The sequence below is a fragment of the Ursus arctos genome, unplaced genomic scaffold (genome assembly GCF_023065955.2).
Source record: "Ursus arctos isolate Adak ecotype North America unplaced genomic scaffold, UrsArc2.0 scaffold_13, whole genome shotgun sequence".
NCBI lineage: Eukaryota > Metazoa > Chordata > Mammalia > Carnivora > Ursidae > Ursus > Ursus arctos.
This window is the reverse complement of record NW_026622797.1, coordinates 15,464,874-15,479,757: the sequence shown is the minus strand read 5'-3', so window position 1 is coordinate 15,479,757 and position 14,884 is coordinate 15,464,874. Positions and strand designations below refer to the sequence as shown.

General features: G+C 41.4%; 1 protein-coding gene across 3 annotated transcripts in view; it reads left to right on the top strand.

Moving 5' to 3' along the window:
• The window catches only part of PLEKHG1 (pleckstrin homology and RhoGEF domain containing G1), a 219,003-nt gene that overhangs the window by 130,649 nt on the left and 73,470 nt on the right, over positions 1-14,884 (top strand). The gene's annotated exons all lie outside the window — the stretch shown is intronic.

Genomic DNA, 14,884 nt, shown 5'->3' with positions numbered 1-14,884 from the left:
GGAAGGGAAGGGAAGGGAAGGGAAGGGAAGGGAAGGGAAGGGAAGAGAAAAACCATGGGCTTTGTCTTGTCTCGGGCTTTGTCTTGTCTCTATTAAAGACTTCACTTTAATAGTGAACCAGTGTGCATAAATCATTCGACTCCATGTGAATCGGGCTGAGCTGATGGGCCAGATTAGGTCCTCTGGAGATTGAGTTATGAATTGACTTTGATTTATAGATAGGTTTTTAAGGATAAAGTAAAAATTACCAGAGCAGCTCAGATGTTAACTCATTCTCAATTAATGATTAAAAGTATGACTATTTCAAAGGCAAATTTATGTATTTTAAAGCTGGACCCACTTTGCTGCCTGGGAATATACCAAGTTCTTTGAGTTGTTAGTGCCCACTTCCTGTTTTAGACTTTTAATCTAAAATGTTTCAGGGTGTAGTGGAATATTTGCTGATGAGCACATTCTGCACCAAATACATGCATTCTTAGAGCCTTAGAAAAAAAATTCTGAGGCATAATTGTGTGTTGAGTTCCATAAATGACAGAACCAGACACTGTCTACTAAAAATAGTTATGACATAACTTCCTGGTAAAAATAGAAAAATCAATTGATGCTCAACCAACAATATGTGATCCCAAATGTAGACTGCAGCAGCCAGTTTTCTTGGTAATTTCAACGATGATGTCATTTGTACTTGCGAAGAAATACCTGTGAAACTGCCAAAAATTTTGCAACCTCTCAAGAAATGCGCGGTTGTCAAAGCTTTCTTTGGTGTGTCCTTCTCTGGTGTGTCCTTTTTCTTTTCTTTCTTGGAAATCTCTCCACCTACCTGATCAAAATTCACCATACTGAGGGAGAAGCCGTAAGTTACTAAACTGACATTCCACGAGCACTGTGGTTTTTTTCTGAGACTGGTTGATAAACCTTGGTGAGAGGAAGTGGGTAAGATCTGAACAAAAGGGGACCGATAAAGACAGGATATTTTTTGCTAAGAAAGTGGCAGTAGAAGTTCTATTCCAAGCTGCCCAGATGTTCTTGCCCTTTTTTTTTTTTTTTTCCCATGATCGGTGAAATAACCATGTTTTACACTGGGGGTTGGTGGACTTTTTCTATCAAGAGCCAGAGCGTAAATGTTAGGGTTTCTGGGCCCTAACGTCTCACTTCTAATCGCTCAGGTCTGCTGTTGTAGCTCAGAACAGCCGCAGACATTATGTCAATGAATGGGTATGGGTTTTCCGGTAAAACTTTAGGGATATGTTTGACCCAGGGGCCATAGTTCGAGGCTATGAATTGGTGCCTGTGTTTCATTAGCTCTAAAATGAGACTAATAAATAGTAGCCGCCTCATAGGATTAGTATGAGAATGAAAAAATACATGGAAAACCCTTCGAACAGGATGTGCGGCCCACGGGAAGCAGTCAGTAAAAGGAGCGCATCCGAATTTGTTGGTTGAGAGTGGTCACCATTCAGCTATACTGTGTTTCACCTAAAGTCTTTCACGAAAGTAAACAGATGAGTCAGTTCGCTACAGCAAGAGATTTAATTAGGAAGAAAATTTAAACCGGTGATGCCGGCATTACTATTTTCAATGCAATTGGATTATTTCCAGTGAATTCACCGAAAATCTGAGGTGACACCTAATTAGGGTGAGGAAAGGTGAAGAAGGATGTTGGGAGGAGAACTATTTGGGGAAGAAAAGTCCCAAATGTAGTGGGAGGCACCCATGTAGGTCAAGGTAAAATGGTGCTTTGTTCCAGAATTCACCAGAATGCTTTGGCTTACTTATTCCACCAGACTCTAGATGAGGGATTGGTTGTCACAGCCTTTTCTTCACGTACTTTGGTTATGGGGCCACCTCTGTTTCTCAAGATCACGATTTTCACAGACTGGGTAAACTCATTTTATCTAGTTCTTTCCTTGATGAAGAATAACCAATTATTTTTCCACTTGCAGCAACTCTACCCGATAAAGACTGTGAAAATCGGTATTCTTTTAACATACAAAGTGTCCATGCCATTCAAATCTGTTTTCCTTGATCCATTTCTAACATATTTTTACAATTCTGTAGCTGATTTCTCACAGACCCTCAGTGTTTCAAATGCAGAATTTTAAAATGGGAAAAGAACTGTTCGTTAACAACCTGCTAACACAAGTTCTCACCACACCTAAGGGGTGGAGCTTGTTAGCTGGCTTCTTGTGGGCAAGAATTACCTCTGAGTAGGAAAAAAAAAGTCTAAGCATTTATACAGATACTGGTAAGTCACGTCTCATCTGTGCAGGAGCACATTTCTGATTTTCTGCACATCTACCTAATACACTTCCACGGCCATCGTCAACTGAATTTCCCTTATCGGTAGCACATTTTATCCATATACCATGTTTATCCATCAGCCCCACAGGTCAGGTTTAGGTTTGTGTGTAGGATTTATAAATGGAAACATTTTTGTAAAAGATCGCTGATATATACATAGATTTAAGAGACATTAACACAGCGGCACCTGGCTGTCTCAGTCAGTGGAGCGTGCAACCCTTGATCTCAGGGTTGCGAGTTCGAGCCCCACACTGATGTAGAGATTGCTTAGAAATAAAATCTTAAAAAAAGAGAGAGAGAGAGAGAGAGAGAGACATTAACACCATGTGCGTTGACCTGTTCAACCTGGTCCCACCGTAACTGACTTCAGAGAAGAGGTCCTTTCAACCTTATTTAGGCAAAAGAATCCCCAGATGTTGGTTACACAGACAAAGAAGGTTATCTGCCTTTTGTTCCCCTATGTAGAAAGATAGTATTAATCCCAAATATGTAGGTCTTTTTCCTTTCCCATTTCCTGAACATTTTAAAAATGTTATTGTTTTTATCTCTATTGCTCTTTATTTCTTGCAGTCCTCCCCAGGTCCTTTGTTCTGAGCCCCCTGCTCCTTCCTCCCCACCATGGCTGCTTCATCCTCTGCTTCTTTGCCAGACATGGTAGTCATCTAATTTTGTACACTTCACATTTGATAGAGCGAGAAAGAGGGAAAGAAAGAGAGGTGAGATCTTGACTGTCCCCCCCACTCAAAGGAACAATGCAGCTGTTATTTTCATTTCTATATATGGCTCCTAATAGCATTCACAGACAAAATGAGGTGTAATAAATAAGAAAGCAAGTTTTAGAAGTTAAAAGTAAAATAGCCAATGAGACAATTTGTGGAGAGATAGAAATCCATGGTTGGAAAGTAGAAAATAAGGGTCTCTTTCATTTTTAATGGAACCTTACAATGACTGAGTGGGGACCCTCATGAGTAGAGGGAGTTTCTTTAATCTTCCTAAATGATCTATAAAAGAGCCTTTGAAAGCTTCATAAGATTTGGCCCCAGATAGAGTTTATGGCCTGTTTTAACCTTTTAGGAAAGTTTTTAAATAGGTCATAATGTTATATAATGCTGTACATTTAGAAGTTAATTCCCTACTACAAAATATCATCTTTGGAGATGCTACGTTAAATCATCTTTTGGGACATTGAGGACATGTGTATTTAGTAGAAAACAGGTAAAAGACTAAGTGTAACATGAGTTTATTTTTTCCTATCATCTTCTAGAGTGCTAACATTCTTTTCAAGCACCTTTGTCCACACAGTGTGTTAAAAAGCTGAGAAGTGAGTATCACAGCCTAAATGTTTAAAACTTAAAGAGCCAAAGCCTTAAGCATAGCTTTGTTGAGAGCATTCAGCATTGTTCAAAAGCTGTAGCTGAACAAGGATTAGAATGTTGATCTCCAACCCCCTAACTCTTGTGTTTATCAGCCTACAGGGACACTTTGTTTACTGCGTGATAGTGTAGACAGTGTCAGGGTAGGTGGGGGAAAGAAGGATGCTTTTCACATGCCTGGTGACGTGAAACACACTGAAAGCTATTCTGTCCATTGCCATGGCTTCGAGAAGAAGTTGCTCTTAATACTGGAGGCATCATGTTAGTTGGAAGGATAATCTTCTTGCACTTGGGAAGCAAGCCTTCTCTCCAATCTGCAGAGCGAAAGAAGGAAACCTAGGGACCAGGCCTGAGGAGTCTGTAGGGCCTGTCCACCATTTTCTCCGAGTAGAGACTTCACTTAGAGACTGGACTCAGAACAGAATCTGAGTTAGCTTTTGTCTGGGGCCACCCCGCCCTCCAGGACAACGCTGTCGATTTGGATGTGGTTTTCTTATGAAGTCTGGCTTTCTTTGGATCCTCTTGGAGAAACAAGACTGTTTGGCATGGAAAAGGGGCAGTCTGTGTCTCTGCCGCTCTCTTCCCTTAGCCATGAAAATAGGATTCTCTGTGGGCATTCCCTGGACCAGCCGTAACTGCGTAGGACCCTGGAGAAGAGGAGAAGGGTCTTGAACCAAGGGAGAAGGCTGTTGAGAAGAGGTGAACGGTCATGGCTTTTATTTCCTTTTTATTTGCAGATGTCCTCACTCAATGCTTTCCCTCCAGTTTAAATAACATTTATTATACTGACACTTTTTATGAGGTCGTGTAGAGTTTTTAAAGAATACTGGGGGAAATACGTGTTCAATGCTGGAGTGTAGGACTTGGCAGGAATTGTTTTTAATGACGGCTTGTTATGTGGGTGGATTTCATAAAGAACTTACACTGTGGGATTTGGCACAATTTAATGTACTTTTTCTTTTACGTGGCCTTTGAGTACTTTTATTTGAATGTCTCTATTTGTTTTTCCCTTGGAGGGCTTTTATCATAATGGGTGAATGAGATCTTTCTTAAAACCATTTAAGATCTATGATAATTTAGAAGCAAACCTGTTAAATAGTGTTCTGCCTGTGTTGGAGCTATTCCTTAAAGAGCACATCTAATCGCTGTACATTATCCCCCCAATCTCACTTCGACTATGCATGGCCAGATCTCTTTGTTATTGTTGTTGTCATTGTGTTCCTTCTTCCCTACCCTACCTCATTCTCCTCTCTCTCCACCTCAGTGACAAAACCTTAGAAGGAGGAATACAGTGATTTCTTTCCACTTCTCTTTTTGTTTGTTTTTATTGGAGCATAATTGACATAACAATATCCTGCTAGTTTCATGTGTACAATGTAGTGATTTGACATTTGTATACATTGTGAACTGATCACAATAAGCACATTTACCATCTGCCATCATACAAAGTTAATACAGTATTATTGACTGTATTCCCTGCGCTGTACATTACATCCTCATAACTTATTTATTTTATAACTAGAAGTTTGTACCTCTTAATCCCCTTCACGCATTTCACGCCCTGCCCCCAACGCCCCTTCCCTCCGGCAACCACCCCTCTATTCTCTGTACCTGTGAGTCTTGGTTCGATTTGGTTTTGTCTGTTGTTTTGGGTTTTTTTTAGATTTTATTTATTTATTTGACAGTGAGACAGCAAGAGAGGGAACACAAGCAGGGGGAGTGGGAGAGGGAGAAGCAGGCTTCCCGCTGAGCAAGGAGCCCGATGCGGAGCTCAATCCCAGGACCCTGGGATCATGACCCGAGCCAAAGGCAGACGCTCAACGACTGAGCCACCCAGGCGCCCCTGTTTGTCTGTTTTATTTTTTATATTACACTTGTAAAAGTAAAATCACATGGTATTTGTGTTTCTCTAACTGGCTTATTTCACTTAGCGTAATACCCTCAAGGTCCACAAATGGCAAGATCTCGTTCTTTTTTGTGACTGAGTAGTACCCCATTGTATATATACACCCCGTCTTCTTTATCCATTCATTTATCGATGGTTGTTTCCGTATCTTCATATCCGTATATAAACCATACTGCAATGAAATGGTGCAGATATCTTTGCAAATTAATGTTTTCATTTCCTTTGGATAAATACCAAGAAGGGGAATTGCTGGATCATATGGGAGTTCTATTTTATATTTTTTGAGGAAACTCCATCCTGTTTTCCACAGCGGCTGCAGCAAGTTGCGTTCCTGCCGAGGGCTCCCTTTTACCCGCATCCTTGCCAACACTTGTTGTTTCTTGTCTTTTTGATAATAGCCATTCTGACAAGTGTGAGATAATTTCTCATTGTAGTTTTGATTTGCATTTCCCTGATGATTAGTGATGTTGTTTATCTTTTCATGTGCCTATTGGCCATCTGTTTGTCTTCTTTGAAAAGTATCTATTTAGATCATCTGCCCGTGTTTTAATCAGATTGTTTGGTTTTGTGTTACTCAGTTATATGCATTCTTCATATATTTTAGATATTAACCATATCAGATACACGATTTGCAAATATTTCTCCCATTCAGTACACTGCCTTTTTCATTTTGTTGATGGTTTCCTTTGCTTTGCACACGCTTTTTAGTTTGATGGAGTCCCGTTTGTTTACTTTTGCTTTTGTTGCCTTTATCTGAAGAGACAGGTCCAAAAAAAAAAAAAAAAATCCCTGAGACTGGTGTTGAGGAGCTGACCACTTACATGTTCTAATAGCAGTTTTATGGTTTCAGGCCTTACATTCAAGTCTTTAATTCACTTTGAGTTAATTTTTGTATATGGTGTAGGAAAGTGGTCCATTTTCATTCTTTTGCATATGGTTGTCTGGTGTTCTTGACATTGTTTATTGGAGAGACTGTCTTTTCCCCATTATATATTCTTCTTCCCTTTCTTGTAAATTAATGAACTATACACACACACACACACACACACACACACATACGTATTGTGTGTGTGTGTGTGTGTATGTATGACTATAGTGTTTTAATTACTGTAGCTTTGTATTATAGTTTGACATCAGGCATTGTGATACCTCTGGCTTTTTTTTTTCCTTTTTCAAGATTACTTTGGCTATTTGGGTTCTTTGTGGTTCCATACGAATTTTAGAATTATTTGTTCTAGTCCTGTGAAAAATGTCATTGGAATTTTGATAGGGATTGCAGTGAATCTGTACATTGCATTGGATAGTGCGGACATTTTAACAATATTAATTCTTTCAACCCATGAGCACAGACTATTTTTCCGTGTACTTGTGTCTTCAATTTCAACACAGTGATTCTGGGTGTTCATCTGTCCTACCCATTGTAATTAATGTGGGAGGGAGGGCAGAGACCTGGGTTTTCACTTTTGTCCAGTCCTAATGCGTCTGCCCATGTTGAAGGCTCTGTTCATTTGCATCCAGTCAGAAGGTATGAACAATGCACATGTTCAGGGTGGACAGCATTTAATGAGAGCAAAGTGAGTAGAAGTTTGCAGAGTCGATATGTAAACGTAGCACAGAAAAGTAGCTGTTGGTCTTCACAAGAGTTCACGTGTGTTTAATGACTGCTGCCAGGTTGGGTTATTCTCTCCAGATCTTTGTGGTTAGATCTTCAGTGAAAACTTAGGAACATTATTTAAAAGACCTGTATTGTTCCGATTCTCCTGGGAGCACGGTAGACAGTGACATCATCAATGTGACAGCCTTGAGCTTTGTGACCGTTCCTACCACCTCGCTGGTTTCCAACAGCTATAAACACACTATGTATCTAACACTTGTAAATTTTCTAAATATGTGCCTTGATAACAACAACAAAAATACTAGGAAATGGACATGAACAGCAGCTAATATTTGAGTACTTACTGTATATCGGGCACAGGCGTGAGCCGCATCTTCACTCACAGCCCCATCATGTGGGTATCAGTATAATTTTCCTATTTTAGCACAAGAATATTGAGTGTACAAAGGGCAAAGTAAGTTGTCTAAGGCCACATAGACAGTGGTAGAGCTGGAACTGAAACTTGGGTCTCATTCCAGAGCCCACTCCTTTTGCCAGTAGTCTGCACTGTTATTGGAAATCTTCTCTTAGAATCTAGCAAAGGGTTCAACGTTTTTGCCCTCTTCTTACTCTCTCTGGAGCAGGGCTTTGCAACAGGAGTACCTCTGACAGTTTGGATCGGACAGTTCTTGGTTGTGGGGACAGTCCTGGGTGTTGTAGGATGTTTCATAGCGAACCTGGCCCCTACCCACTAGGTGCCAAGAGAACCGCCACCATTTCCTTTCGTAACAACCAAAAATATGTCTAGACATTGCCAAACATCGTCTGAGGGACAAAATCACCTCTGGCCGAGAACCTCTGCTCTACAGATTTGGAACATGTCTTACACGCCTGTGTAAGGATGGGCTAAGGCACAGTCACACATAGAAACCCCCAATGTAGTGGCTTAATAGAACAGGAGTGTATTTCGTTCTTCTGGAACAGTCACGTGTGGGTGTGAGGGTTGGCAGGAGCGGTGCTCCGGCCTGCGCTCGTTCGAGGACCCCAGCTGATGAGGCTCTGCCGTCTTCAGGACCGCTGCAGTCTGCACCATCTCCTCCAGCTAGAAGCCCGAGGAGACAGGGAGACATGAGGGGGAGATTTCTAAGACAGGCACCGAAGGGGCTCACCCCCCGGCCTCATTCCCCAGGTGACACTCTTCTCAGGTGGCCACAACGAACTACAGATGTAGTCTAGCTGTGTGCCCAAAGAGGGTGGGGAACATTTGGTGAACAACTGGCAATCTCCAACAACACATTGTTATAGACTTAAAACATCCTCGCTGTGAAACTACACCGTGTGTCCCTCCTCCCCTCTCCCCGCTGACCACCACTAAAAATAAAATAAACAGGGAAGAAAGCAAGAACGATTTTGGTGATGCTTACCGCTGAGATTATGGTGACTCCCTTTCGCCACGTGGCGTTACAGAATGTTTTAAATGAATTCTCCACTTCGGTCTTGGAACAGACACAGACCAATGTGTCTTCTTTGCTCCTCTCTCCCTTCTCACATATCTTCATCACCCCCTCTTTCTTTACCCTTTCTCCCATCATTCTACTGATTCCCATTGACACAACCAGCAAATAGGGCTCTTTGGAAAAATTGAACACGAGAGGTAGTAGTTTAAAAACAGGGCTGCTGGGTCTAGCAGTCATTCAAAAGCAGGGTTTGTGCTTATCTTGCTAGTGTTCTGGCAACCTTGTGAGCAGATGGCAAATCAATGAGGATAATGGACTGAAGCCATTAACCACTTAACAGAATGAGGCTCGGGATCTGCAGGTTGATGGTCACACTGATAAAGTTTACAAGAAAAGGGAATGTTCTCCTTTTTATTGCCCTGCCCTTCTTTAAAACTCATTTCTTAGCCATTCTGAGAAGCCAAAATGAGAATTATGGGTTTTGGGGCAAAAAATGAGCAGTGAAAGACCAAACTGTGAAAATTGTGTTTATACATTCTCAGTTTTGTATGCCCCAAACCAACTGATGTTATTACGGATGCCTTTCTGTAAGAAGTTGAAGTCAATTTGCATCCTTCCAGAGGGGAACTGATAGAAAATAAATTTACCACTGATAAACAATAGTCTATTTATATTGTTAACCTTCACCGGGTATGGTTTTCAAGTTACTTGGTAGCAATAGCATAATGGTCACCAATTCTTATAATAATTGTGGGTGCAGTGATGGTCCTCATTGTCTCCCTGAGAAATATTAAACCTCAGATAACGGAAAGGTCACCCCTGAGTTCCTGACGGTCCTGATTTGTGACTTGCTTCTTGAAATGTGGGGCAGGATGAAGAGTTGAGGTCAGTCTAAGGATGTCAAAGGTAATGGGGCCCTGAGTCAGGCTTTGTAGGGTATTCTTACTGGGTTACAAGAGTTTATAATTTGAGAGTAGATTATAGACAGGGATTGTTTTAATGCCCATATCGAATATCTAAGGCCCAAGAAAGAGAACGTACAGATGAGAGAAGAGCTATATGCATGTCGAAGTGCCTACAGTTGGTTCTGCTGGAATGTGACATATGACATGTGTGCTCCTAAAAATCCCTCCCTGTGAAAAATCACGTGGTGGGGGAAACATAAGACCTACAGGAAAAATGAGTTTTGAGTACAATATTCAAAAACCTCATTCGTGATAGTTAAAAAAGATAGGAATCTGAGGAAAAATGGAGACAGTTTCAGACATGCTAAATGGTTAAGAAAGACATACCTACTCTAGTAAATATGACACTTGACCTTGAAGTTGCTTGTGGAAGCCCCGTGGTTGCCACACCTGCCACCCTCTGTAGGAGAGGAAGAGTATGAGAGGGACCGAGGGGGAGTGAGAAGAAAGAACAGAGAGAAAAAAGAACAGAGAACAGAGAGGGAAAACACAAGATAGGCTAAGAGGAAGGAGAAAAATTGAAGAGGGAGGACACCATCCAGAGGGTTGCCCTTGAGGAGTGATCTTGAGGTAAGATTGCCTGACGTGGATGGGTGTGGCCCACGTCGCTGAGCAGGTGGACTGAGTCCACTGGTGGGCATTTGAGGTGAGTGTGCGTGGTTTTGTATTCCTGTGCTGCTCTCTGGAACTGGGGGCATTTTTTTTGCATCCACCTAGTGTTTCTCATGGATGAAATCCTGCATAAGCAAAGGCAAAGTGAAGAAATTGGAGTTAAGTTCAAAGTGTTCCTTTGTGGGACGCCGGCGTGGCTCAGTCAGTTAAGCGTCTGCCTTCCGCTCAAGTCATGATCCCGGGGTCCTGGGATTGCGTCCCGCATCGGGCTCCCTGTTCAGCAGGGGGGCCTGCTTCTCCCTCTGCCTGCTGCTCCCTTTGCTGTGCGCTCTCTAACAAATAAATAAAATCTAAAAAAAATTGTTCCTTTGTATATTAATCATGTTGGGAACAAATTCATGTTTTCACAACAAATGGTATAGCAGAACTAACTGTACTTTTTGAAGTAGTATGGCCTATTTCAAGTACGTCTCCCCACCATGACCCTCCCCGCCATCTTTGCTCAGAGTAGAAGATTGAAGAACAGTATTCCTGCTGTCAAAAAACATGGCCTTCCATTTATCTTAAGTGAGACTAATAAAGACTATACAAATATCCTTAAGGCTCTTTTCACTTCCACCTTTTAAGAAAAAATGGTTTGAAAGAATTTCAAGTTCTCTTCACAGTTTGACAGTTCATTCACATTTCTGGAAACTAACAAATGGATTTTTTTTACCCTAATCACAAACCAACAAATATGATTACTTATGAACACAAATAGTTGTAGGAACTTTTTCTTTTACTGAAAGGACTTGCAGAATTTGGTCAAATGTTCTTGCCCAGACGATAGCATTTTCTGTCTATGAAACTCTTCGTACACCAAGGAGATTTAAAGGGTAAACCTTTGTGTGTTTCTGATGTTAAAATTAGAATGATTTTTTCCACCCACACTTGCCGATTCAGTTAGACAATTTATTACAGGAAAGTATAGCCTTACAATGCAATTAGGGGGGAGAAAGAAAACAGAAACTGTCCTTTTCACAGACCTGAGTACATTGATTTCTTTTGCATGATCAAGCACTTCTAGAAATACCTGCAACCAAAAAAGTCCTTCCCATTCTATTAGGCTTTTCTTTTAAGGCAGCATTTTGATTTTTAATAAAAAGGCATTTCAGAAACTTGAGTTAACTCAAGTGATTGAGTAGCTATTATTACTGGCCAGCTCAGGAACTGCTCATATATTTCAAAGACCGCCCGTGGGCAGAATTCTATTGAAGATTTGCTAAAACAGGTCCTGTTCGGTTGGGTTAGAATCATGCTGCCTTTTGGATGTGTGCCATCTTGAATATTCAATTATACTGAGTGGGTAGAAAATTATAGAATTCAGGAAATTATGCTCTAAACAAACCAACCTTCAGTTGGAAGAAGTTTCCCATGGCCAGAAATATCTTCCAAAGATGTTTGCACCTTGTGAAACTAATCACATAGAAGAATTTTACCGAGATGATGCGATAAGCCTAAAGCCAAGGGCATCCCTGCTCTTTAACACCGAGAAGAGGAAACGATAACTCAGGCTGATGCACAGCTTGTCAGCCTCCGCAATGTCGTAGTTAACTGTTTTCCCATCATCTGTGTCTTTGGATTCTCCTTTGTCCACCAAGACTACTTTGCCACTTACGGGGCACAGCATTGTGCTGTATAGTAGCTCACTTAGAATTTTTTCATCTCTTTTTTAAATTGGAAAATATACATAAAATTTATCATTTTAACCATTTTAAGTGTACAGTTCAATGGCACTGAGTACATTTACGTGGTTATGCAACCCCCACCACCATCCTTCTCTAGAACTTTTCTATCAGCTACTGTGTACCCGTTGAACAGTAAGTCCCCGTTCCGCCCTCCTTCAGTCTCAGGCAACCCCCATTCTGTTTTCTGTCTCTATGAATTTGACTACTCTAGGTAGCCCATATAAGTGGAGTCATGCAGTATTTGTGCTTTTGTAATTGTCTTATCTCATTTAGATCACGTCTCCAAGGTCTATCCTTATTATATATAGTTTGCATCAGAATTTTCTTCCTTTTTAAGTTTACATAATATTCCAGGGTCTACATAGACCACGTTTTATTTATCCATCTGTCTGCTCATGGCCAGTTAGGCTGTTTTCAATTGTGTAGGATTTTTGATTAAGTAAAATCACACCAAATTACAGAACCGGGAAATAGGTCTAAACTGACTGCAGATCCTGCAAGAGTTGAGGTGTGTTGGTATGTTTTCCTCCCCTGCCTTTCCTCTCCTCTCTGCACTGTGTGTGACCCTCAACGGGCCATCCCTGAATACCTGCTGAAGGAATGAGCTTGTCTTTCTACCCAGTCACTGTTATAGGTGAGGAAATAGAGATTCAGAGAGCCAAGTGATTTCCCCAGCTGGGTGCAAATGCTGGTTGTCACTACCTTTGATTTTAAGCAGTTATTGAACTTCTGTTAAGTGGTTTCTTCATCTTAAAAAGGAAGCGGTATTGCATACTTCCTAGGACAGCGAGAGGATTAAATGAGGTAAAACCTGTAAAATGTGCAAGCGCCTGACAGCTGATAGCTGCTCAAACCCAGACCCTGAGGCTAAGTATTGGCAGTGCTGGGAGGTACCCAGGTCCTGTCTCCTGCCCATTTCACTTAGAAACAACTGGAAAACATAAGATTTAAGGAGCGTCCCCTAACAGACCAAGGAAGGAGAGTTCTCACTTGTTAATGAAATTTTCTGGAAACCTATTACTTTCATTGCCCAGTTTCCTGTATCTTGGCCACTGATGGGCATAAAATCAGCATGGCCACAGAGGGCTGGTACAGAGGGGAAGTGGCAACAGGTTTAGAGTCCCCTCCTTGGTAACTTCTTGGGACAAGTCTAATGCAAGTGGTGAACTTGCCCTTTTCCCCCAGCACAGGTAGAGGTGGGCTTTGGAGGGTCCCGAGAGTGTGTCTGGGCCCGGCCACTGGTGCTCATTGTCCGGTTGGTGCTTTGGGGCCCTTTTTTTGCCAACCCCCGCTCTGAAGCAGGAGCCGGCTTTGAAGTTTGCGTCCTAATTTTTAAAAAGTATAAGGTAAAGAAGGTTACAGATTAAATGTATAAATTTACTTAATATTCAAACTCAGCCAGACTCCTCAAAAACCACTCTTATTAAGAAGACCCACTAGAAGAAAACTTCTACTTCAAAAATAGGAAAAAGTAAAGCATAATGAAGATCCCTTATGAGGAACGTGCAATTACGAGGTCATCAGCCAGATTCGTACCAAGGATAGGAAGCCTCATAAACAGGTTCAAAGGGGCTATTATTAGAGCAATTAAAAGCTATCACCTCAGAAATCTGGCTAGGAGGAGCAGCTAAAAAATGGGGATTTTTCTAAAGCAGAGGGTGCACTTGAGTATCCCCTGGAGAGCAGGAACTTGTCCCAAGCTACACCCTGGGCTAATGAAATCCGTGTCTCTGGGGGCAGCGTTGGTTTTTCTAAATCTCTCCAGATTCCCAAAGGCAATCAATGTTGAGGTCTACAGTCCTAAAGGGAATTTTTTTCCCCATTGTTACGAAGCGAACAACTTAAAGACAGCATAAATTACCAACCCCCTCACCCTTTGCAAAATACAACAAAATGATGAAAAGCCAAAAATCTGTGAGAATTGAACCGAAATCCTGACTCTGCCATTTTTCCTGTGTCGTCTTGGACAAGTTACTGAACTTTTCCACATCTCTACATTTTCACCTATGAAATGGAAATAATAAGGTCATTATGAAAATCTGTAAGGTTTTCCCTGTAAAGTGCTTAGCACAGTGCTAGGCACAAGTAAACCCTCAAATGAGAGTTGTTATTATTATATGATTATTCATCTAATTGTCATTGTTTGGAAAGGCCAGTAATTTCTGGTAGGTTTTAAAGTATCATCAGTTGTTGTGCTTGTGAATCTAACGTTATTATTTCCAAAAATTATTTTAACTGTGCAATTTAAAAAAAGGATAGGCTATATCTCGTTGCAGTTTTTAGGTTACCTGACACACCTGCAGGTAGTTGGAATTCATTTCCAATACAAACGGCTGCAACAGTGGAAGGAAAGCATTTTCAGAATTTTGATTTGAGCTAGGTGAAACCGAGGTTGATTTATGGGACAGAGCGTTGGCCTGGGCCCTGGTCCCATAGCTCTGTGCCCGTGGATGACCCACCAGTCTGACCTCAGCTTCATCCTCTAAAATGAGTTTAATTCAAAAAACCGAAATCTAAAGATGACTGGAGATCTCATCTCCTCCAGCCTCAGTTCTCAAGAATGTAACCAGGAAATAAGCAAGTCCTTTGAGCAGCCAAAATAGATTATTTCACATGCCAAACAGTAACTCCTATGTCTTTACCCCAAGAGAGGCCCCAAGCTCTCACTGAGAGCCCATTTACCCTACATGTTTAAAATAAGTTAATTATTTGGTTCCCTCACCCACATCAAGGGGGGGTGGGGGTAGGGGTGACAGCTCTAGGGAGCCAGAGGAAGGAACTCCTTAGTAGATCAACTAATGTAAGGCCGTCTAGAACTCACCTCGGTCACCCTGGTGAATTTTACTGGTGAATTAGGGCTTAGAGCATAACCAAAGTCCTTACTGATGTGCCGGAAGAGCAAGAAGAAACTTTCCTTATGTTTGGTATAGCGTCTAAAATCTATGGTCT